Consider the following 23,329-nt stretch of genomic DNA (forward strand, 5'->3'; position numbering starts at 1 on the left):
ATTGTGATATTTGTGTTATTGGGTCTGGAACCAAACCTGTAATATAACTGGGATATGCCTTTTGAGCTATCCTACATCTGGCATACTAAAAGGTTCTTAGGTTTTGCTTCCATTGGCAGTAGACAAGTTCACAACAGGCATGAGGATACATTGACTGTAGTATTTGCCAGGCCCAGTGCATCTGTGTTGGACGCTTTCATCTGTGTTGTTTCCTTAGATCTTCAAAATAACTCAGAGAGGTTGGGTACTTGCTAAGGTCACACAGTTGGCATGGGGTAAAGCTAGGACTTGGGTCCTCTTAGGATTACTCCCAAAGGTTCTGTATGATATCACAATGCTTCTATATCTTTCAGGAAACAGGATGTTTCACACACTACCTTCACAAAGAATTCCTTTGCTCTGAGAGGTGAATTTAATGTCATACTATGAAATGTCTTGGTAGGAGAGTAATTTAATTTGAATAAGTTTTTGCAGAACCCCTGAGTCATGTCAGTTAGTCACTTTGATTGTGGACAGGAAGAATCCAAATGCTAACACAATACCTAGGAAATTATTGAAATGATCAGGGCAATGGCCTCTGAGATGATACTTGGTGATCTACTGTTTATCTTTTACTGTCTTTGGAATCAAAAGTTTTGGGAATTGAAGACTCAGATGTAGAAGGACTCTGTGGCCTTACTTGGATCATAAGTTGGGTTGACAACAGATGACTCTACTGATGAAATACAGGGGGATGAAATACAGAATACTGATGAAAATGACAAAAAGTTGTTGAGATATTTTTGTAAAGTTAAATTCATAATCTGCTTCACAGACTCATATGTTCTGTTAGCAAAGAAGAGATGAGAAAAATTTGGAGAGCCAGAGAGAATACAGCACTTAGTCAAAAGAATTCTTTAAAAAAATAAAGTCATATCTTCAAGGAGCACTTCCCTTACATGTTGTTTTCCTCGTGTTGAATTTGTGTTTATTATAGTAGCTGTGTGTTAGTGGTTAGGATGCACGTGGAAGGAAAACTAGCTTTTAGAGGATATTAAACAATGAAACAGGGAGATTTAGCAAAGACAGAGATAGGAAGAAGGATGTCAGGGTAACGCCACGTATCTCACTCTCAGAGGCAGAGAGAGTCTCCCTCACGTGCGCTGCTGCCATCCTCCTGCTGGGGGTCAGCTCCTGCTATGTCCCTGAGGATAAAATGTTCTCTGGGATCATTTGTACTCTCAAAATAATGCAAGAAAGAATGAAATTGTGAAAAGACTCCAATTTTAAGGGATAGTTATCCCCAGATGTGTCCATAAGCTTTAGGCTCCTTTTTGCAGAGGGAAATTCTCAAGGAAGGAACTTCAGAGGAGAATATGCAAACCAGCCAATCAAGAAAACAGAGGAGAAAAGCTTGTGAGCAAAGGGTAGAAAGAAGGCAACTTTTGTTGAACCACCATCAACACTGATGCTTAAAGGGGCTGAATTTTTGGCCACACTAGCACTTTCCAAGTTGCTGATTTTCACCCACGCAGATCTTTGTCCTAATGGTTCTCTAGTGATTCACATCTTCTTGAGGTGCCTCTTCTTACATCTGTCACAGTGCAATGTGGTGGCAGGTGTCATCTGACACACATTCTGTGTTCTGAGGAAAGGTCCCTTTCAGAGGAAGGTGGCATAGCCAGCACGTGCTATGCCCAGGCCCACCCAAATAGGGCCTCATAGTTATACCTTAAGAAGGCCCTGTGGCCTCGGGCAGAGTCCAGGCCAGGAAGGGTCTGGCTCTTGGGACCTCTCAGGCACCAGGGAAAGTACTGCAAGGAGAAGGAGGCAACTGCAAGCTGAAGGGCACGTGTAGCTCAGCAGCTGGGAGAAATCACTGGAAAGCTGACAACCAAATTGCTATGCTTTCAAGAAAATGTTCTAATTAGGAAACAATATCCTAGGACATGTCTGGTCTTATCTACAATAGAAAAACAAGTTAATGAAATTCAGAAGTTAGTTTGTGGGTTTCTGAACTTTCTCTTAACATTCTGGAATTTAGTCAGCAGGCAGGTCAGAGACTGGCCAGTCACCTATGTTCCCCTTCCTGCTGGCATGATCCTGGTAGATTCCTGAGGAATGATTGTAAAAGAGGGCTGAAAGGTTACTTATAAAAGAAGCCAGCTAGGGTAGGTGATTACAAGGGAGAAACTGCTTAGTGCACTTGGTCCCCCACAGGGATCTTCATCTATTATGACAGCTGCTTGGTAAAGCTTCCCACCCTTGCTGCAGGAACTCACCCAAGTTTCCCCTGCACCCTCTAGCCCCCCAGCAAAAGAAAACACACCAGTTCCATAGAGTATTCCTTAGAGCTTCAAGCCACTCCACGAACCTGCAGCGATCCCACCCACACACCAGATTTCCTGTCCACTGAGCTCCAGGGTGAACCAGGCACAGTTTGGTTCTACAAGGACAGGACCCTGCGAGCTTTGCAGCTTCCAAATGCACATTCCTAACCAGAAGACAAAAATGAGACAATAAAACTCTTCATAGACTCAGAGACCCAGGAGGGGAAAGCTAAACAGTCATCCTGCAGGGTGAATTATCCGTCCCCAGGACTCTGGCTGAGAAATTCCTCTGGGCACCAAAGCTGCTCCCAGAATCTCTGCAGAACAAAGTGAATTAGAGGATTTCCTCCACAGATTTCCGGGACCATTAACTGCTATTTAACAGCTGCTGGTTTTGATCTTTACTAATGGGACAAGGTGCTGACTTCACTGTGAGGCCTGGGTAAGGAAATAGCATTGGGAAGGCAACGAGCATTAGCCTAGTGCATTTGGTGACTTGCACTGGGGCGCTTTGAGGCACGCTGCGGGAGACAGGGTGGAAGAGGAATGGGAGCAGCATCATGCCCCAAGTGCTGACTCCATGGAAACAAGGCTCTGTGTGGTTTACCCCCTGCCTATCCTCCCCCCACCACATTTATTCTGGAAGCCTAGAGACCAGCTCAGTTCCTCATTCAAACAATGTTGTAATCTCAGTTCTTTTTGTTTGTATTTCTACTTTAAACTCCAAGAATTTAATTCACTTTATTCTTTTGAAAAAGTGCAAGACTGTTCCTGGTAGGCCAGAAATGTCTATGAAGCTTTATGTTTCTGCCATGACATTCAGGGCCCGTTTCCACTAAAGGCTGAGCTTGCAGTCTTGGACTTCAAGGACTAGGCACTTCCTTGTTTGGGTTTGGGGGGCATACTAGTTCAGCACTCTGGGCCTTCTGGGGTTTTGAAGGACAGATACATAGATCTTCCAGTCCAGACGGTGGCATCCTGTCTGCATAGCTTGGGGGAGCTGAGTGCATAATCCTCTGCAATGACAACAGCTAACACCAGCCCTTTCTCTGGCCCAGGCCCTGGCCAGAGTGCCAGTCATACGTCATCTCACTTTTTCCTCACAAGGTCCCTGTTAAGCAAGAACTATTATTGTCATTATCTCTGTTTTACTGCTAAGGAACCGGGGCAGAGGGAGATAAAGTCACCTGCTCAAGGTCTTAGGGAGGCTCTGAGTGGAAGAACCAGGCCTCAGGTCCAGAGTCTGTGCTCTTACCTGCTGCCCCACCACTTGCCTGCAGCAGAGGCTCCGTTAGGCCTCTCAACATATTTACTCAACTCATCTTTCAGCCCTTGCTTTTATATTTTTACTAATGCCCTGAGATCTTCTTCACCTCTTTAATCATTTCTCCATGTGATTTGATGGCGCAGTGAATTCACAGCCCTGTGAGGCATCAGCTTTTCCTTGTTACGCCTATTTCTAACCACTGTGTCATTGTGGGTTTGAAGTTCTGCAAGGCAGGAGGCTTCTGCTTTAATAACCCCCACCCCCCTGCAGTTCACAACTCTCCCCACAATAAAGCTCTTCCTTTTATCTAATAACTTCAGAGCACAACTTGGGTTTTAGTTCCCATAGCTGCTGCACACTGTGGACTGACAAATAGGACATTCTTTAAGTTCATAGAAATATTCAGAGGGAGTTGGTGTATGGTCATGGAGCCACAGCTGCCCATTTCACTTGGGGATCTTGCACAAGTGGCTTATCTTCTCTGGGCCTCAGTTCCCTTATCTGTAAATGGCATAATGAATGGAACTATCTCATACAGGGTGAGCACTCAATGATGTTAACTATAGTGATTATACCTCAAATTTGGAGCACAGAGAAATGATTAAAGAGGTGAAGAATATCTCAGGTCTGTTCCTAACACACATGCTTTACAAATGGGATAACCCTCATTTGCCAGTGAAGTTCCGCCAAATGCTTGCTTAATGTAATAAGGAATGCAAATAAGTAAAGGACCGTCCCTTCCTCCTGCAAATCTCCTAATCTGGAGAGGCCAATGTGATGAGTCTGCCTAAGATATATCTATGGAAGCACATGAAGAATTAACCACAAGTGCTGTGGGAATGATTAAAAACATCGAGGCTGGTAGGAAGTGTCAGTTGCATAAGGTGATGTGCAGGAGGTAATCTAGATGTTGAAGGAGACGAGGATTTAGCTGGACAAGAGTTAGGCACCTTGCATATTGGGGAGTGCGGAGACAAAGAAGAGGGGAGAAGCAGAGAAGAGAGCAGTGTGAACAGCACAGGAGCATGCAAATCCAGGCGTGGGCTACCTGGCTTGAGAAGCCGTAATATTGTAATATGCTAGCTTCACCATTTCCAAAGTACTTTCAGATCCCTTTTACATCTGCTGCCCCCAGAGACCTCTTCAGAGGTGGGGTTGGGGGCATTGTTATCCTCATTTTACAGGTAAGTTTCCCCAAAGAAGCTAAGTGAGGTGTCTAGCCAAAGCCACCTATATCTAGAAAGTGGCAGACCAGGACCCAGATCTCTGTGAGCTTTCTGCCATCTGTCACCCCATTGCATGGCTCCAGGAGTTGGTGCTGAATCTCATATATAAGAACACAGGTGTTGCTGGGACAAGGGGTAGAAAGTCTTATGTTTCCTGTTGAGGAATTTGTATTTGGTCTGATAGGCAGTTACAGGTTTTCACGGTGAAACAAAAATGGTGTTTTAATTAGTTCACTCCTATAATGGTGTACAGGTCAGGAGATGCTAACAGCTTCAGGCATTAGCTAACAAAGTGCAAGGTTAGGGTGGTGACTTTGCATACGAAGAGTAAGGATAAAATTCAAGGCACATCATGTAAAAACAATGGAGATAACTCTGGCCATTGATTGGATGTGAAACATAAAATAAAGAAAAATAAGAAAATATCCCAATGTGGTCACCAGCTGTATTAGTCTGCTCAGGCTGCCATAACAAAATACCATACATGGGGTGGCTTAAGTAACAGAAATGTATGTCTCACAGTTTTGAGACTGGAAGTCCAAGGTCAGGGTGCCAGCATAGTTGGTCTCACTCGGAGGTCTCTCCTCTTGGCTTGTAGGCGGCTGCTGCCTTCTTGCTGTGTCCTCACACGGCACAGTGTTTCTTCTCCTAAGGACACTCATCCTTTTGAATCAGGGCCCTACCCTGTGGCCTCACTCAACTTAATTACCTCATAAAGACCCCATCTCCAGACACAGTCACACTTGGAGTTGGGGCTTCAGCATACAAATGTAGACACACACAGTGGATAGGCTCCAAGTAAGCCTATCTTGTAGACAACTAGAAATGTGGAAACACAGCTTGGGCTAGAATTTAGGAAAAAACACTTAAATTCTCTTGGTCTCAGTTTTTTTCCTTATCAGAGCAGATAATAATGTCAGCTCAGCCTATCACAAAAGACAGCCAAGTGGAGTAAATGAGATAACAGAGAAGAAAATTTTTTGCAAATTATAAGAGAGAAATATGATATTTTTATATGTAAAAGACATGTCTGGGAGTCCAGGGCAGAGAGATGGTGGTGAAGTCTCAAGGGTGGATGAGCTCTGGGGGATTACAGAGAGGTGAGCTGGGGACCCTGGTGGGGCCCAGTGGGCTTCCACAACTGGGTGAAGAACTCAGGAAGGGCACAGCAGTCAGAAAATGGGAAACCATTAAGAACTCAGGGCCACAGAAGTCAGGGAAAGAGTGGAGGTTTCAAAGACAAGATGTGAGGATCAAATTCTAGAATGACTGAGAAAGAAGTTTGAGCAAAGAGCATTAGAACAGCAGCTGAGCAGGAGCCCATGACCTCATCCGAGCTGTGTATGGTGCTGAGGAGGATCTGGTGAGGCAGTGGGGTGGGCAGGGCAGCTATTGCTGTGGATCTGCAAGGAAAAGGCTAGAAAGACATGACAGCAGTGTGCCCGATGATTTAGGGAGGTCAAGTGTAAAAGGAAAAGTCAAAGCAAAAAATTGACGAGGTCACAGAATTAGGTAGGAGAAGAGGAGACTAACATTTGGTTGACCACCTGCTATGCATAGTGAACCATTTGGTCTTTCACAAGCCACTCCAAACAATCCTAAGGGACTACCTTTGTTAGTCTCATTTTAAAGGCATGGAAGCTAAACCTCAGAGAGTAAGAGTTAAAAAGCCAGAGTGGGAGGGTTGGGAGTCAAACCAGATCTATCAGACTTCAGGTACAGTGTGCACTCTACTCTGGCAGGATGCCGGAGTGTGACATTTGGAGAGAGAGGAGGAGAGGTGAACAGAGGAAGAGTGTGCAGCCCACAGTGGGAGCTGGGCTGAGAGTAAGAATCATGGTACCTCCAGAGAAAAGAAGTCCTGCACCTTCCTCCCAGGCCCCAGGTCTTCCGCAGACAGCAGGACCCCAGAGAGCACCCTCTTCCGTCTCTGTGCCCCTTGCCCACTGCTGCTCCTTACCAGTTCCTGTCTCCTGGCTTGCACAACACCTCTGATCACTGATAAGCCTTCTTATCTCCAAGCCCTTGATATATTTTATTCCCAGTGACTACTCAGACTCAGGCTTAAAGCAGTCTTTCTCCTGGCCTCCTTGACACTGCATTCCTGATTCATCTTTTACTATTTGACCAGTCTTTCTCAATCATCTTTCAAGGGCCCCTGTTCTCCCTGCCTGTCCCTTAATCGTTGCTGCTCCCCAAGGTTCTGTCCTGGACCCTCCTCCCTCCTCTGCTCTCATGCCTTTGCATGGGCTCCTCAACTCCTCTGGCCTCAGTCCCCGTTGAGTGCCGATTGGTGCCTGAGCTCCTCCCTGGTCTAGACTGCAACAGGCAGACTGGTTTTCTAAATGCTTCAGATTCAGAATACCCCCAAACTAAATTCACTGCTCCCCAGACAGTATCTTCCTCTTATGTTATTTTTATTAATATAAGGCACCATTCTCCCATACAAATACCCAAGAAAATCTTTGAGCCCTCTTTCCCTGACCTTCTGTAACTGGTCCATCCACAAGCCCAGTCAACTAGAATTTCTTTCTCTTTCAATCCCACCCAGATATGTCCATGTCCCTGCCCATGACAATCACCCGAGCAACCTTCCAGTCACTCTGAACCTAGGCTTATCTCCTTCCAAACTGTCCTCCATCTGCTGCCAGAATCTCCCTTCTAAAATACAAATTTGCTTTCCACAATTCAAGGCCCATCATCAGGATAAAATCCAAATTCTTTTTGTGGATGTAGGTCTCTCTCAAACCACCCTCTACCCTACTCGAATTCCCTTTCATGCTTACCTAGACTATATTTCCTGTAGTTTCCCCAGGCTGTCATTCAACAACTGGTCTTCCTACATCCCATTTCCTGTTTGGAACCTGACCCCCTCTCCTTAGGCAGCCTCTCTCATCAACCTTAAAAACTCCCCCTTGAAGGCAGAGCCAAGATGGCGGCGTGAGTAAAGCAGCGGAAATCTCCTCCCAAAACCATATATATTTTTGAAAATACAACAAATACAACTATCCCTAAAAGAGAGACCAGAAGATACAGGACAATAGCCAGACTACATCTACACCTGCGAGAACCCAGCACCTCACGAAGGCGGTAAGATACAAGCTGCGGCCCGGCAGGACCCGAGCGCCCCTCACCCTGGCACTCGGTGGAAAGAGAGGAGTCAGAGCAGGGAGGAGTCAGAGCAGGGAGGGAGAGGGAGCCCAGGACTGCTAAACACCCAGCCCTAGCAATCTGCCCCAGAGCGCAGACACACAGTGCATGGGGTGCTGGATACTAGGGAAACAGGACAGTAAAACCTGTGAGAGGGTCCCAGCAGCTGGCGCCCTGGGACAAAGAAAAGCAAGTGCTTTTTGTAAGACTTAAAGGGACAGGGACCCCACAGCTGGATGGAAGTGTCCCGGGATACTTAGCCCAGCAGCTCGGAATCCTGGGAAATTCCAGGCACCCTGACCCCCAGGGCGGCAGTGCAGTTTGGAGGCCCCTCAAGGAGATAATTAGCCTCCCGCCCATTTCCCCTCTGATGCTGCTCCGCTATAGAGGAGCAGCAGTGTGAGGCTGGACATGCCCACAGCAACCACGGAGCTTAACTCCACAGCAGCCGGACAAGAATCAGAGACCCTGTCTGTGTGCAGCTGCCCAGCACAAGCCGCTAGGGGTCACCATTCTCCCAGGAGAGGAAGGCCACAAACCAGCAAGAAGGGATGTTCTCCCAGCAAACACATGTGCCAGCTTCCTGCAACTACCTCTATTGCCATGAAAAGGCAGAAGAATTTGATACAGACCAGACTAACCCAGACATCCTCCCCTGAGAAGGAATCTGGGGAGATAGACTTAACCAATCTCCCTGAAAAAGAATTCAAAATAAAGGTCATAACCATACTGATGGAGCTGCAGAGAAATATGCAAGAGCTAAGGGATGAAGTCCAGAAGGAGATAACAGAAATGAAACAATCTCTGGAAGGATTTATAAGCAGAATGGATAAGATGCAAGAGGCCATTGATGGAATAGAAACCAGAGAACAGGAATGCATAGAAGCTGATGCAGAGAGAGATAAAAGGATCTCCAGGAATGAAACAATATTAAGAGAACTGTATGACCAATCCAAAAGGAACAATATCTGCATTATAGGGGTACCAGAAGAAGAAGAGAGAAAAAAAGGGATAGAAAGTATATTTGAAGAAATAATTGCTGAAAACGTCCCCAAATTGGGGGAGGAAATAATTGTTCAGACCACGGAAGTACACAGAACTCCCAACAGAAGGGACCCAAGGAGGACAACACGAAGACACGTAATAATTAAAATGGCAAAGAACAAGGACAAGGAAAGAGTTTTAAAGAAAGCTAGAGAGAAAAAGGTCATCTATAAAGGAAAACCCATCAGGCTATCATCAGACTCCTCAACAGAAACCTTACAGGCCAGAAGAGAATGGCATGATATATTTAATGCAATGAAACAGAAGGCCTTGAACCAAGAATACTGTATGCAGCATGATTATCATTTAAATATGAAGGAGGGATTAAATAATTCCCAGACAAGCAAAAGTTGAGGGAATTTGCCTCCCACAAACCACCTCTACAGGGTATTTTACAGGGACTGCTCTAGATGGAAGCACTCCTAAAGCTAAATAGATATCACCAGAAAAAAAATCACAGCAAAGAAAGCAGATGAAGCAAATACTAACTAAAGGCAAAAAATAAAATCAACTACCCACAAAAGCAGTTAAAGGAAACACAGAAGAGCACAGAATAAAACACCCAACATATAAAGAATGGAGGAGGAGGAATAAGAAGGGAGAGTAATAAAGAATCACCAGGCAGTGTCTATAATAGCTCAATAAGTGAGTTAAGTTAGGTAGTAAGATACTAAAGAAACTAACCTTGAACCTTTGGTAACCACAAATCTAAAGCCTGCAATGGCAGTAAGTACATATCTTTCAATAATCACCCTAAATGTAAATGGATTGAATGTACCAATCAAAAGACACAGAGTAATAGAATGGATATAAAAGCAAGACCCATCTATGCTGCTTACAAGAGACTCACCTCAAATCCAAAGACATGCACAGACTAAAAGTCAAGGGATGGAAAAAGATATTTCATGCAAACAACAGGGAGAAAAAAGCAGATGTTGCAGTACTAGTATCAGACAAAATAGACATCAAAACAAAGAAAGCAACAAGAGATAAAGAAGGACATTACATAATGATAAAGGGGTCAGTCCAACAAGACAACATAACCATTATAAATATATATGCACCCAACACAGGAGCACCAGCATATGTGAAACAAAACTAACAGAACTAAAGGAGGAAATAGAATGCAATGCATTCATTTTAGACTTCAACACACCACTCACTCCAAAGGACAGATCCACCAGAGAGAAAATAAGTAAGGAAGGACACAGAGGCACTGAATAACACGCTAGAACAGATGGACCTAATAGACATCTATGGAACTCTACATCCAAAAGCAACAGGATACACATTCTTCTCAAGTGCACATGGAACATTCTCCAGAATAGACCACATACTAGGCCACAAAAAGAGCCTCAGTAAATTAAAAAAGATTGAAATTCTACCAACCAACTTCTCAGACCACAAAGACATAAAACTAGAAATAAATTGTACAAAGAAAGCAAAAAGGCTCACAGACACATGGAAGCTTAACAACACACTCCTAAATAATCAATGGATCAATGACTGAATCAAAATGGAGATACAGCAATATAGGGAAACAAATGACAACAACAACACTAAGCCCCAACTACTGTGGGATGCAGCAAAAGCAGTCTTAAGAGGAAAGTATATAGCAATCCAGGCCTATTTAAAGAAGGAAGAACAATCCCAAATGAATAGTCTAATGTCACAATTATTGAAATTGGAAAAAGAAGAACAAATGACACCTAAGGTCAGCAGAAGGAGGGACATAATAAAGATCAGAGAAGAAATAAATAAAATCGAGAAGAATAAAACAATAGAAAAAATCAATGAAAACCAAGAGCTGGTTCTTCGAGAAAATAAACAAAAAAGATAAGCCTCTAGCTAGACTTATCAAGAGTAAAAGAGAGTCTACACACATTAACAGAATCAGAAATGAGAAAGGAAAAATCACAACGGACCCCACAGAAATACAAAGAATTATTAGAGAATACTATGAAAATCTATATGCTAACTAGCTGGAAAACCTAGGAGAAATGGAAACTTCCTAGAAAAATACAACCTTCCAAGACTGACCCAGAAAGAAACAGAAAATCTAAACAGACCAATTACCAGCAACGAAATTGAAGCAGTAATCAAAAAACTACTCAAGAACACAACCCCCGGGCCAGATGGATTTACTTCAGAATTTTATCAGACATACAGAGAATACATAATACCAATTCTCCTTAAAGTATTCCAAAAAATAGATGAGGAGGGAATACTCCCAAACTCATTCCATGAAGCCAACATTTCCCTAATACCAAAACCAGGCCAAGACCGCACCAAAAGAGAAAATTACAGACAAATATCCCTGATGAATGTAGATGCAAAAATACTCAACATAATATTAGCAAACCAAATTCAAAAATACATGAAAAGGATCATACACTATGACCAAGTGGGATTCATCCCAGGGATGCAAGGATGGTACAACATTCGAAAATCCATCAACATCACCTACCACATCAACAAAAACAAGGACAAAAACCACATGATCATCTTCATAGATGCTGAGAAAGCATTTGACAAAATTCAACATCCATTCATGATAAAAACTCTCAGCAAAATGGGTATAGAGGGCAAGTACCTCAACATAATAAAGGCCATATATGATAAACCAACAGCCAACATACTGAACAGCAAGAAGCTGAAAGCTTTTCCTCTGAGATTGGGAACAAGACAGGGATGCCCACTCTCCCCAGTTATTCAACATAGTACTGGAGGTCCTAGCCATGGCAATTAGACAAAACAAAGAAATACAACCTATCAAGTTGGTAAAGAAGAAGTTAAACTGTCACTATTTGCAGATGACATGACATTGTACATAAAAAAATCCTAAAGACTCCACTCCAAAACTACTAGAACTGATATTGGAATATAGCAGTTACAGGATACAAAAGTAACACATAGAAATCTGTGGCTTTCCTATACACTAACAATGAACTAATAGAAAGAGAAATCAGGAAAACAATTTCATTCGCAATTGCATCAAAAAGAGTTGCTGTGCAACACTGTGATGACAAGTAGTGATTCTACAGCATCTTACTATGCTGATGTACAGTGACTGTAATGGTGTGTGTGAGGAGGAATTGGTGAAGGGGGGAGCCTAGTAAACATAATGTCTTCATGTAATTGTAGATTAATGATAACAAAAAACAAAACAAAACAAAAAACTCCCCCTTGTTCCCAAGGATATCTGGGCCACTACCACAAGTTCCCAGGCACTCTTTACATTCCTTTCAGATGGGCCTTCACACCTTGCTTTGTCTGTTAACTTCTCCCCTCTGACAGAGCTTTGTCTATTAACTTGTCTGATTTATTCAGCACCCTGGAGGTTTCTTTAGGTCTGAGACTGTGTTCCTTAGTGTATGTGGCTGAGAGAGAAGCAGGACAGCCTGTGATTGAGAGCTGATAACTGGACTCAAGCCCATCCCCACCACTAACTGACAAAGGAACTTGAGCACACAGGCTATGCCATGTCTTTGCACTTGGTATTTCTCATCTATAAAATGACCAGTTCAGAGTACCTAGACTTCTTTGAGCATTAGTTGAGTTAATGTACATAATGAGCTTTGCAGAGTGCCTCCACCTGAGTAAACACAGTACAGGTTGGCTGTCCTCCTCTTGAATCAACAAGCATTTGTGGCTAGAGGCAGAGGTGGGCTGATCTAGGAAGCTGCTCTCCCAAAGCCCTAGGCTTGGCCAAGGCTGGTGGCATGAAGTGAAGGATGGCTGATGAAATCAGACAGCCAAGGACCCTGAGGACACTTTACGAGGACTTTTGATGTGGGAGTTAGAAAGCCCAGAGGCAGTGCCCAAGCAGAGGACTCAGAATGTCGCCTCTCTGCAATCAGGGAGGCTGCCCGCATGTGTCTACTACATCTCCTGACAGAGTACTGACAGGTCTGGTGATGCTCATTCTTCTCTGACCACTCTGCACAAAGTCCCATCATTCCTTGTAAGATGATGCAAACCTTGATTCTATGGAAGATTATCTGTGCTTTAATAGTTTACCCCAATATCACAGTGGCTCTCTGTCTAATGGCACATTGCTGGCTATTCTTCTGGGCATGTCTGGGTCAACGTGTCTGAGTGTCTCAGTCACAGGCCCAGATCTGAGAATGGAAGGTGAGCACAGCTGTGGGCACAGCACCCAGTCAGTTGTGGAGGGGGACTCTGCAACAGTCTAACTGGCCCCCTGTGAATGCCTCAAAATATGTATTTTTCTAAGTTTAAATGAAAATAAGTCCGTGAGCTTTTGACCATGTTATGACTTTTGCCATGGCCTTCTAGGCATTAGTGTAAGCTACCCACCTGCATCAGATTTTAACTGGTCGTGCAGCAAAGGGTTTCCTCCATAACGGAAACGTGGAAGCTTCATCAGCTGCTGCTTCTCACTGTTTCTCCTTCATTGCTTTATTACCAGTAAAGCTGCAGGAGACAAAACCTTAATTTTTTCTTTGTTCCAAGCCCCCTTTCAGTCAGAAAGCCACACCCATGCTCATTCCCTCTTCTCCAAGGCAGTGGAAATTATGCTGTCAATTTACTTCCTAATTTCCCTTGAATTTACCTCTTCATATATTTCTCAGCTGCCAACTTAATTGGCCTGACTGATTTTTACAGCCACACCTAGTCAGCAATTTTCTTTTTCCGTTTTCATAGTCTAGTGAAAAGTTGTGGTACGGTGTAGTCAAACATACTCTATACAAGCAGGACAGAACAGCCAAAATGTTTTAGAGGTTCCTCAAGAGAAAATGTTTAGCTAAAGGCAATGTTGGCCCTGAGCTGGCCCAGTTTTTAGCCTGTGGCTGTTAGCTTAAATGAGGCTTGTAGGAAGGGTGTTTGTGTACTTTTCTTTAGCTTTCCAGGGATTAAGACACTCTTAGAATAAAACCTCTAGCTTCTGCAGATCTCCCCTCCCCATAGCTGGGGCTGTGTGACAGCCTTTGACCCTTCCCACTCTTCTTCAGCCTGCTGTGGACCCAGAACTAATCCCAGTCTCAGGCAGAGGAACTGAAGCAGCTCTGGAGCTCAGTGTTTCCCTTGGGGTTGATCTGATCCTGAACTTATGTCATGATTCTAAAATTGAAGCTCAATCTTAGTCCTGAGACTCTACCTCATTAGGGGCAATGGACTCCTGTCCTGGCTTCTCCCCTGGTATGAGTCCCCGTGCCCAGCATTTGGGCTCAGCAGGATTCAGGGCCTGCCTACTCTGGCCAGGCCTTTTCTCACATCCAAGGTCCTCTCCCTGCAGTGTGGCCTGGCAGTGAAGGGCCTTGCTGTGTGCAGACTAACTTCCTCCCTGAGTGCTGCCTTCCTTCCTAGTTGCTCAAGGAGACCCTGTTGCTAAGGTCTGTTTTTGGTCTCCCCACACTCATTGGATCCCTGCTGAGCCACCAGTTACCATCTTTTTTATGACATCTTATCTGTGGTCATGCCTGCTGGATTCCACACTCTGTCTATGAAATGGGTCTGCTCAACATCTGTAGCTGACAGTGTCTCTGAAGGCTTGCCATACCCTAGGGAAGGAAGAATACAGGGCTGGGTCTCAACCTTCTCTGACTGCCTTTCTTACTGCAATTCATAAGCCCTGCTATCTTGAGATGGGAGAAGTGGTAGTTTTCATAGTGAAAATGTTAAAGGATTTCATTGCTCTCAAATTTATTTCTACTTTTTCAGATACTCTCTGGTCTCTTAGATATAAGCTTTCTCTAAGATTCCATCAGACTCCTGGCTCCAAAGTTAGGCTCTTTAAGACTAAAGTAGATTCTGTATGGCTATATGGATGGGACTCTATCCTTTCAATAAAAGGCCATTTGTAATGGAACCTTCCATGAGAATTCCTCTGGCTGGTCACATACCAATCTGAATTCCCACGTCTTGTCTCCTTGTCCCCCGAGGCTCTGTGTGCTGACCGATTTCAGTGCCCTGCCAACCTAGAGGTGACACCTGGTTGTGACGTCCAATCCAGCCCCACTTGCACTTTGTAGTCTTGGTTTGGGCCTGCACATGCACCGCCTCTCACATTTCAGCTCTGTACTTCCTGATTCTGTCCTGGCCCTGCCAGCCAATGGAAACTTTAATTCTCTATAACATTGAGTTAAAACACCCTCTCCAAGCTTCTCACATTGCTTGCCTTTCCCATATCAGTCTCCCAAACTTCCAGCATCTACGTGACTATTCCCTTAACTGTAGCTGCAACTTTTGACTTGTCTCCTGAGCTCTAGGATAATCTGAAAGTAATCAGTATATCTGTTGGGTATGCCTTTCTGTAAAACACCAGAAGATGTTGCTATTTACACTTTACATGAACATGAGAATTGAGGTCACACATCATCTGAGCATTGATGGGATGATACATTGAATCTAGGTCATTCCCACATTCATGAGAGTGGAGCGTATCTGTGAAGCACTCTATCTCAGTTGATACTTAACAACAACTCTGTGAAACAGATGTTATACATCCCTGTTGTGGGTATAAGCACCCCCCAAAGATATGTCCACGTCCTAACCCCAGAAACATGTGGATGTGACCTTATAGGGAAATAGAATTTTTGTTGATGTAATTAGTTAAGATGAGGTAATACTGAATTAAGATGGGCCTTAAGCCCACTGACTGGGGCTTTTATAACAAGAGAAGACTGACACACAGAATACAGAGAGGGAAGATGATGCGAGGACACAGAAGGGAAACACCTTGAGGCAGAGTCAAGAGGCGAGAGTGATGCATCTACAAGCTGTGGCCTGCCACAGATTGCTGGGAGCCACGGGAAGCTGCAAGAGGCAAGGAAGACTGCTTCCCTGGAGCCTTTGAGGAAAGCGTAACCTTGCTGACATTTCAGGCTTCTAGCCTACAGAAATGCAGAGAGTAAAGTTTTGTTTTTGTAAGCCACCCAGTTTGTCAAGGCAGTACTAGGAAATTAACGTAATCCTCATTTTACAAATGAAGTAATAAATGTTCCCAAATGCTAATTTACCCAAAAGTAATTTACCCAAAAATAGAGCCTTTAACATGCATTAAGAACCTCCCAGAAGGACACTAAAACTATATGTGATTCTCAGGCTGATTTGAACATGGAACCCTTTATTTTGAAGAGCATGTCATGGAACTCATATTCTGTAGAAGATACTTTAAGAGGTGCTGACTTAAAAGGAAAAAAAAGCTTTTTTTTGACATTATTGATATGCCAGCCATGTTTTCTGAGTTACACCTTCACTTAGGTCTCTGAAGGAAAATTGAAAAACATCCTCGCTGCATCAGAAATACATTTACAAACCATCTCCTTGGGTAAGTTAATTTAATTGATGGTTTACTGTCTCTCTTTTATTCTTTAGATCATTACATGGCTTCTCAGAGTCAGTGTCTTCTAGTCAAAGGCCATTAGGAACATGCATGTAATTGAACAAGGTAGGGTCTATTGACTTGCATCAGAGGAAGAATACATACCATGGGAAACTAGGATATCTCAGAAAGAGGATGTTAGGCATTGTTATAGGATTTGTGCTTGTGTTAGGCAGTTTGGTGGTAAGATTCAAGGAAATAGAACTTTCAGGAACAAAAATGGTTATTCTTATATTCTGAAATAAACAGATTCTGAAAACAGCCAGACTATCTGACACCCAGACACTGAAAGTCTCCTCACCCCCCACAAACCAGCTATCTTTTTCTAGACATCCAGGATGCTTCCCCCCAACCCTCACCCCCACCCCAGTCATGGGCTGTTCAGTAATATTTATACAAGTGCAGTAAGAAGTGGTTACTCTGGCAAAGACTTCTCTTTGGCTAGCTAAGAAGAAATTAAGGACTATGTGATCATCCATGACACTTGGCCTGATGAATTTACGCCTAGGCTTTGTCAAAGAGAAAGTCAGACACTAGTTAAAGTGGACAGGACAGATTTTACTCAGTAATATACTAATGCAATAGAGAAAAGAATCCAACATGAACGGAACTTCACTTCGATTTTAACAGAGCGGCTGGACGTTTTCAAGGGAAAATGAGGGAATACGGAAGGGTGGTGGACAGGGTTTTAGTAGAGTCAGGGAATGAAAAATTACAAAACATGGGGGTCAGGGGAGGTTGCGGTGTGTGAGACGCATCTGGGTTTGCTAACCTGCACTTGGAGAGGGTAGGCTTATACCCTCGTCCAGAGGCTGGGAGGCAGCAGCCCTATCTTCAGGCGTCAGCTAGAGCAAACAGGAAATTCTTCTGACAGCCTCAAGTCTATGCAAGGAGGGGAGGTTCTGGTTATCTTAGAAGTGTGGTCTTGAAGCTGTTTTAAAAATGTTACAATTTTATCCATGCCTTTATAGTTTGAAGTGGAAGCCTAGCGCTCAGGGGAGCCTGGCTAGAATCTGACCCAGGAGAGAATCTCTGTCAGCTTCCAGAGCAGAAGCTGTGTGATGCGTGTCTTTGGCCAGGGGAGAAGCAAGGTGAGCAGGATCCTTTCCAGCTGCATCACCCCAACTCTGGCGGGGGCTGTTGGCACAGTACGCATGCTAGGGAACCAGTTCTCCCCCAGGGACCCTAAGTCAGCCCGTGCTCCCCTAGGTACCCTTTTCAGGGAACATGGTTCACTGGAGGGGTGGAAGTTTTAAACATCTGAAATTTTCTAACAGTTATCCGAATACACAAGATAAGTTAGTATGTGGTAGGTGAGGGCAAACCTGATGTCCACACGAGAAGAAGTATATTTGTGGGGCAAAGACTGTATTGGTATTGAGAATTTAAGAATCATTATCACAACAGGAACAAGCCTTTTTATTTGAGCATCTACTCAGGAGTCAGTTGAAGTGGATAGATTCCTTCATCAGAGTCAGGCAGGTCCTGAAAAGCCAGCTGGAATGTCTCTGAAGAAAATTTAAATAACTATTTTTTATCCAGATGGGCCCATTCTTTGTTCCCACTCCTCAAGGGCAAGGTTTTGCTGGTATGGTTATAAGGAGTTCAGCATAAGCATTTCATTGATGTGAGGGTCAGTGTACAACTTTTGTGAGACCAAAGCACAGGATTAATTATGCTATGGAAACTTAAATATCAGCAAGAATGTGTAGAAGAGAATTCATTTTTTGAAGTATTGTTTTTAAGTTATTAAATTTGGTCAGCCATCGGTTAAATTCAGAACAGCAGCACCAGAGAATTTTGTTTTTTCTTAAGCAGAAGAAGAACATAAAGAATCACAGGATGAAGATAAAGGAGCTCATTTTAGTTAATCTAGGGGCCAAAAGTGCAATGATGGACAATATGAGTAATTATGGGAAAGATAATAGAATACTAAAGAATCAGAGAATTTTGTTCTGTCGTGTGAAAGCTGTCTGCTTCTGCAGTCAGAAGCTTGTTTTGCTGTTTTTGGCAGAAGCTGTCTACTTCTGTAAATCCATTTCTGAGGAATTTCTAAATATCTTCAGTTTGAAGTCTTTTAAAGGAACAGACTTCCAGTAGTTGAAGGGAAGTTACACATGTCTTTTTAGTTGTAAACATGAGTCCAAGGATTAAAATGTTAGTCTTAATGCTGCGTGAGTTGTTAAAGCACCAGTAAGGTTCTTCCCATCAACAGTCAAGAGAATTTTTTCTCTGATGTCTTTTCCAAAAGACCAAATATTTAGGTTTCCAATCGTACAGAGGCTGCTTCAGAGGACGTTTTGGAAATGCAAGTTTCCTACAGTCATCACGTTAGATTGCAATAAGAGAGGATCGAAGACTGGAAGTAATTCCTAATGCATAAGGCAGTAGGTCCTAGAGAGATCGATCCGATTGCCTGCCGTCAAGGCCAATGCCATAGCTGTTGAGGGTTTTAGAATTCCATTAGTTCTTATTACTTTCCCTGTTGTTTATGGATAAGTATAGTGATGTTTCTAAGTCAAAGATAAAGCTTTACAGTGACTGTATCAGTGAATTGTGTCTCTTTTAGTGGAGAGACAAGTTGGGATTACAAAATTAAGCATTTTTTTCCTACCATTACAGCCAGATCTCTTCAGCAAAGAAAACTTCTTACACTCTCTGAGAATAGTCAATAACCAAAACCCATTCATAGTCCTCTGGAGGTGTTCAAGGGCGCCCTGAGGCTGCCCATGTTCTACCCTCAGTCTCGCTGTTGACGGCATTGGAACATTTATCCCACCAATGTCGGTTTACTATCTGCCAGTTATCTCTGCTATTTTAGGTAATATCATGAAGCAGCCTTGCTAAACTCTACTTTATTATGACTCTCTCTTTAGGTAATAGCAAAGCACCTCAAGTTACTTTAATTTGTAGTCTATTTTATTGGGATTCCTATTACATCAAGAAATCCCTATTTCTAAAGCATTTTGAATTCATGGATGAATCCATAATCATAAACCATGTATCAGTATAAATATTTGTTCTTTTATTTTTTTGTCAGCTGACAAGTCTGGGTAAAGGCAATGGATTTAGCCATCTGAACTTATTTTGTCTGGGGGTAAAGTTTATATTTCAAGTGTAAATTCAAGTCAATGATGGCATGATATTCTTGGCAATTTTCAGTTTTTATTTTTAAGTATGAACCAATCAACAAAATTTAGCCGGGGGTATCCAAGGAAGAATCTAGAAGTCCATGCAACACACGGACACCTCCCTAATGGAGGTAAGGATCATGGGTTTCTTTTTCTACCAGTGAGGGTGATTAGGAAAATATTCAGCACAGCCGTCAAGATCAGCAAACTGCTTTTTTCCTCCGGTTGGCAAAGTCAGCAGAGCACCCCCAGCTCTCCCCTCCCCTCCTCCAGGCCCCTCTTTTGCCCTGCGCATGCCGAAATGCCACATATCAAAATAATATAAATTGCTCCCCTTGCTTGTGCTTAGGGCTCAGACCTTGGCCGATCACTCCCCTCTGAGCCGCCGGTGTGAAATAAAACGTCAACACTCCAAGAACTCCGAGTGCTGCTTAGTTCTTCTGTCAGCGATCCAGTCCAGGTTTTCCAGTATTTTCCGTAACAAGGGAAATACGTTAACTGGATTTCTAGAGTGTTACATAGCAATGTATGGTGATGTTTCATGGGAAACCAAAAAAATTGCATAGGAGGATAGGTGAATAACTGAAAAGTCCCACATTATCACTGTCAATAAAGAGAGAGTGTACAGAAAGGAAACTATTAAGCTTAGTGGAATCCTAGGATTAAGTTGGCTAAATTGAGTTAAGCTTTCTCCAAACCTTGCTGCAGCTGCTGTTTGTTCCCCTTAAACAAGATGGCTATGTTGTGACTACTGAATCTAATGAAAACTGCAGGAAACCATTGGTCTCTGATGATTCCTGTGTCATTGAGTCAGAAGCCCTAGTGCTTGTTCAGGAAAAGAATTTGTGAATCTAGAATCCTGGAAAAAAAGTCTTTTGATGTTTAGTTATAATAGTAATCTCTGTATTTAAACAGGAGCATGCTTGTTTTAACTTCAAAAGTGTGTGATCCTTGAAAGACATTTATATTAGCACATTTTACTTAAATATAATTAACTTGGGAAAATCAACTCTAATTATTAGTTTTTTATTACCAAGTTTGGTAAGCAAAAACACTCTCATAATTTTAAATTAACTAAAATTCAAAATATTTTTAGAAATCTAATTATTCCCATGGTCCTTCCTTTTATAGGATGAAGAAAAAAAATTGTGTTACGTATTAGCCATTCTAGTAAAAACAAAATAGCTTAGACACAAAAGACATATTAATAGCTTCCTTCTGAATTTGTGGCCCCAGTTTGGGAAAGGAAGAATTAAGAATTGAAGAGTCAAGATATAAATTACAAGCATCTACAGTCAAGATATAATTATAAACAACATTGTAAAAACACTCAGCAATTAACAATAGTTATAGGAACTTAACATTTTTTAAAGTAAGGGATCTTTTAAAGGGATAATTTAAAAGTGTCAGAAGCACTGAAAGTTAATAGAATATTCTATTGACAAAATGAAATCTTTACTAATATGACCATAAAAGAATCTAATGATTTTATATTTTAAAGTCCCAAATTCTAATTTGACTTTTTATACATTACTCATGTAATAATCTGCATAAAGAATTTATTAATATGCCCTTATTTATATACATTAAGGCATTCACAATGCAAATACACAAATAAGTAATAAATTTAAAGTTTTTAAGTATGACTTTAAATCTATGAAATAAAATAATATGTATATCATATTGAATTTACTCTCTGAACAAAGTGTTTCAGCTTTCCTAATAAACAAATTCATACTTATTATCATTGACATATATTTCTATTTCTCCATATTAACCACTTATATTAATTATCATCTTTCACCAAAGTAATCACACTTCCTTTTCTTCAGGCTAAAAACATCAGAGGAGAGAAAATAAAGAATTTTTTAGAAATTTTTCTGTCTACAGCATTTATTTCATACAATTTAAACAATTCTGATGTATAAACATACAGTTTAAAGGAATTTGCATATTTTGTTCATCTATTGCCATTCTAAGAAATAAGGTAAAAATTATATTTAATGACCAATGTTTTGAATCTGTTTCTTATGCAGAAATTGTTTAGGCATCTAAAGACCATTTATTAATTAACCATTTGTCTAAGGTTCAGGAAATTGTAATTTTAGTTAACACAAGTAAATCCTTAAGATTTCTAAAAAAATAAGATTTTAGAAATTTAAACCTTTAAAAAGGCATTCATTATTATCACTTATTGTAGTTAAATATAATTTTATATTGTGAATGTTGAAGTAAAATGAAGCCATTCATGTTAAGGGGTTTTGAAACAGAGCCAGAAGCCATTAGGGGTGTGGGCCTTATGCGTGTCCTCACAGAGTGGAACGTAAACTTTTAAACTGTGCCAGATCACTAATATTCCAAGGACTCTGTGTGGACATCTGCAATTTGCTACAGTAACAGACTTTTGCTTAGTGGTAGCTTGATCAATCAATATTTATCAGCCAAGATTGTCTGCTACCAGCAACAATCAGTATCATTTGTAAACAAATGTAATTCTTTGTAAAGCATTACCTTTTCTTTAAAAAACCCTGACTTTTGTTCCCTAGTGGGACACAATTTGGGTTGTTACCCAAATCTCCTCCCCAAGTTGCAAGTCTGAGATCTCAAATAGATGCTTTTTATTTCAGTGTCTACCTCTTTGTTTGACAATATGTATAATTTTTAATTTTAAGCAAGTTATGGGAATAGTGGAATTTGCTTAACTCATAAAAACCAATGTAGGAAATTCAATTTAATCAAAAGAAATTTAACCCTGGCCTTGTACAAACCAAAATATTGTGCTGACACTACTTTGTATACCAAACTAATTTTTATAAAGACTCTGAATCATGCCAAAAATATTATCTTCTTTTAACTTGAAGAGAATGCCCTTTCTTCTTTTCTCATAATTGTGATAATAAAAGCTATTATTATGTAAATATGCTTTTAGTGTCTACAAAATGATACACATTTTTTTTCTTTATTTCAGACATTTGGACTGTTTATCTGGACTAGCTATTCTTGGAATGTGCACACTTAAAGTGAATGACTCTTGATCAGGTAACCATTAATTTCCTAAAAGACAGAAAAAGAGAGGAAGAAGAATTGAAAAAAAAAAGAAAGGGAGACTGCTCTAGATGAGTATGACATTAACACTGAAAAATGATAATTATGTTCCCTCTAGAAAACGAGAAAAGAAAGGTTATATATAGAAAAACAGATTTTGAAGTATGCACACAAAAAAGAATGACATTAAAATTGGCTTAAGTCCTTTGCAATTTTATCAGTAACTCTGATTTAAAAGCCAGCACTTATTAATCCTCAAACTGTAGAAGCAAAGGAGGGTGCCAACTCCAATATTAAACAAAAAAATCTATCTTTTAGATAAATGATCTCCTCTTGAAGGTTTCTTCACTTTTTGTTCTGAAGTGCTTTTCAAGTTAACAGTCTTTAGTATGTCAAAAACTTGCTTTTATATCAAAGGTTCTCCAAAGTGGACATTGCAATTCCAAATTGTCCCTGGTGAAATTGTGCCAGTTGTAGAGAAAAGCACACACATGTGTGATACAGAAATAAAGGCTGAAGAGAACAGATCTTAGCTCTGGAAAAGGTGCAGTTGTAGGTTGAGTGGACCCCACAAGAGCTGTGGTGGTGTAAGGATGGTGCTTGTATGACCTTCTATCTCTGTAATTTGGGCAAAAGTCAATTGTCTCCAATTAGGGATGAAGAAACTAAATAAAGAAGTTCTCAGGGTCTCAAATATAAGATAGAGGAAGTCCTTCCAAGTTTTGAAATGATAATCTGACACAGAGTTCATCCGAAGGACAGTTTTTCTAAAGAATCCCAGTCCCGAACTCCCAGCCCCTGGGCAGCTG

General features: G+C 41.6%; 1 protein-coding gene across 11 annotated transcripts in view; it reads left to right on the forward strand.

The window, feature by feature from the left end:
- The window catches only part of CYSLTR2 (cysteinyl leukotriene receptor 2), a 56,034-nt gene that overhangs the window by 10,624 nt on the left and 22,081 nt on the right, over positions 1–23,329 (forward strand). For 2 of the 11 annotated variants that reach the window (XM_073212660.1, XM_017658449.3), the window contains exon 2: positions 22,444–22,514. The exons of 1 other annotated variant lie outside the window; for it this stretch is intronic. The gene's annotated coding sequence lies outside the window, so the exon portion shown is untranslated. Of the gene's footprint in view, positions 1–16,223; positions 16,291–16,337; positions 16,411–17,315; positions 17,436–19,506; positions 19,607–22,443; positions 22,515–23,329 lie in introns of all 11 variants that reach the window. 8 more of the 11 variants (XM_073212662.1, XM_073212665.1, XM_073212663.1 and 5 more) reach the window with 8 other exon arrangements.

Source organism: Manis javanica, chromosome 9 (assembly GCF_040802235.1).
Source record: "Manis javanica isolate MJ-LG chromosome 9, MJ_LKY, whole genome shotgun sequence".
Taxonomy (NCBI): Eukaryota; Metazoa; Chordata; class Mammalia; order Pholidota; family Manidae; genus Manis; species Manis javanica.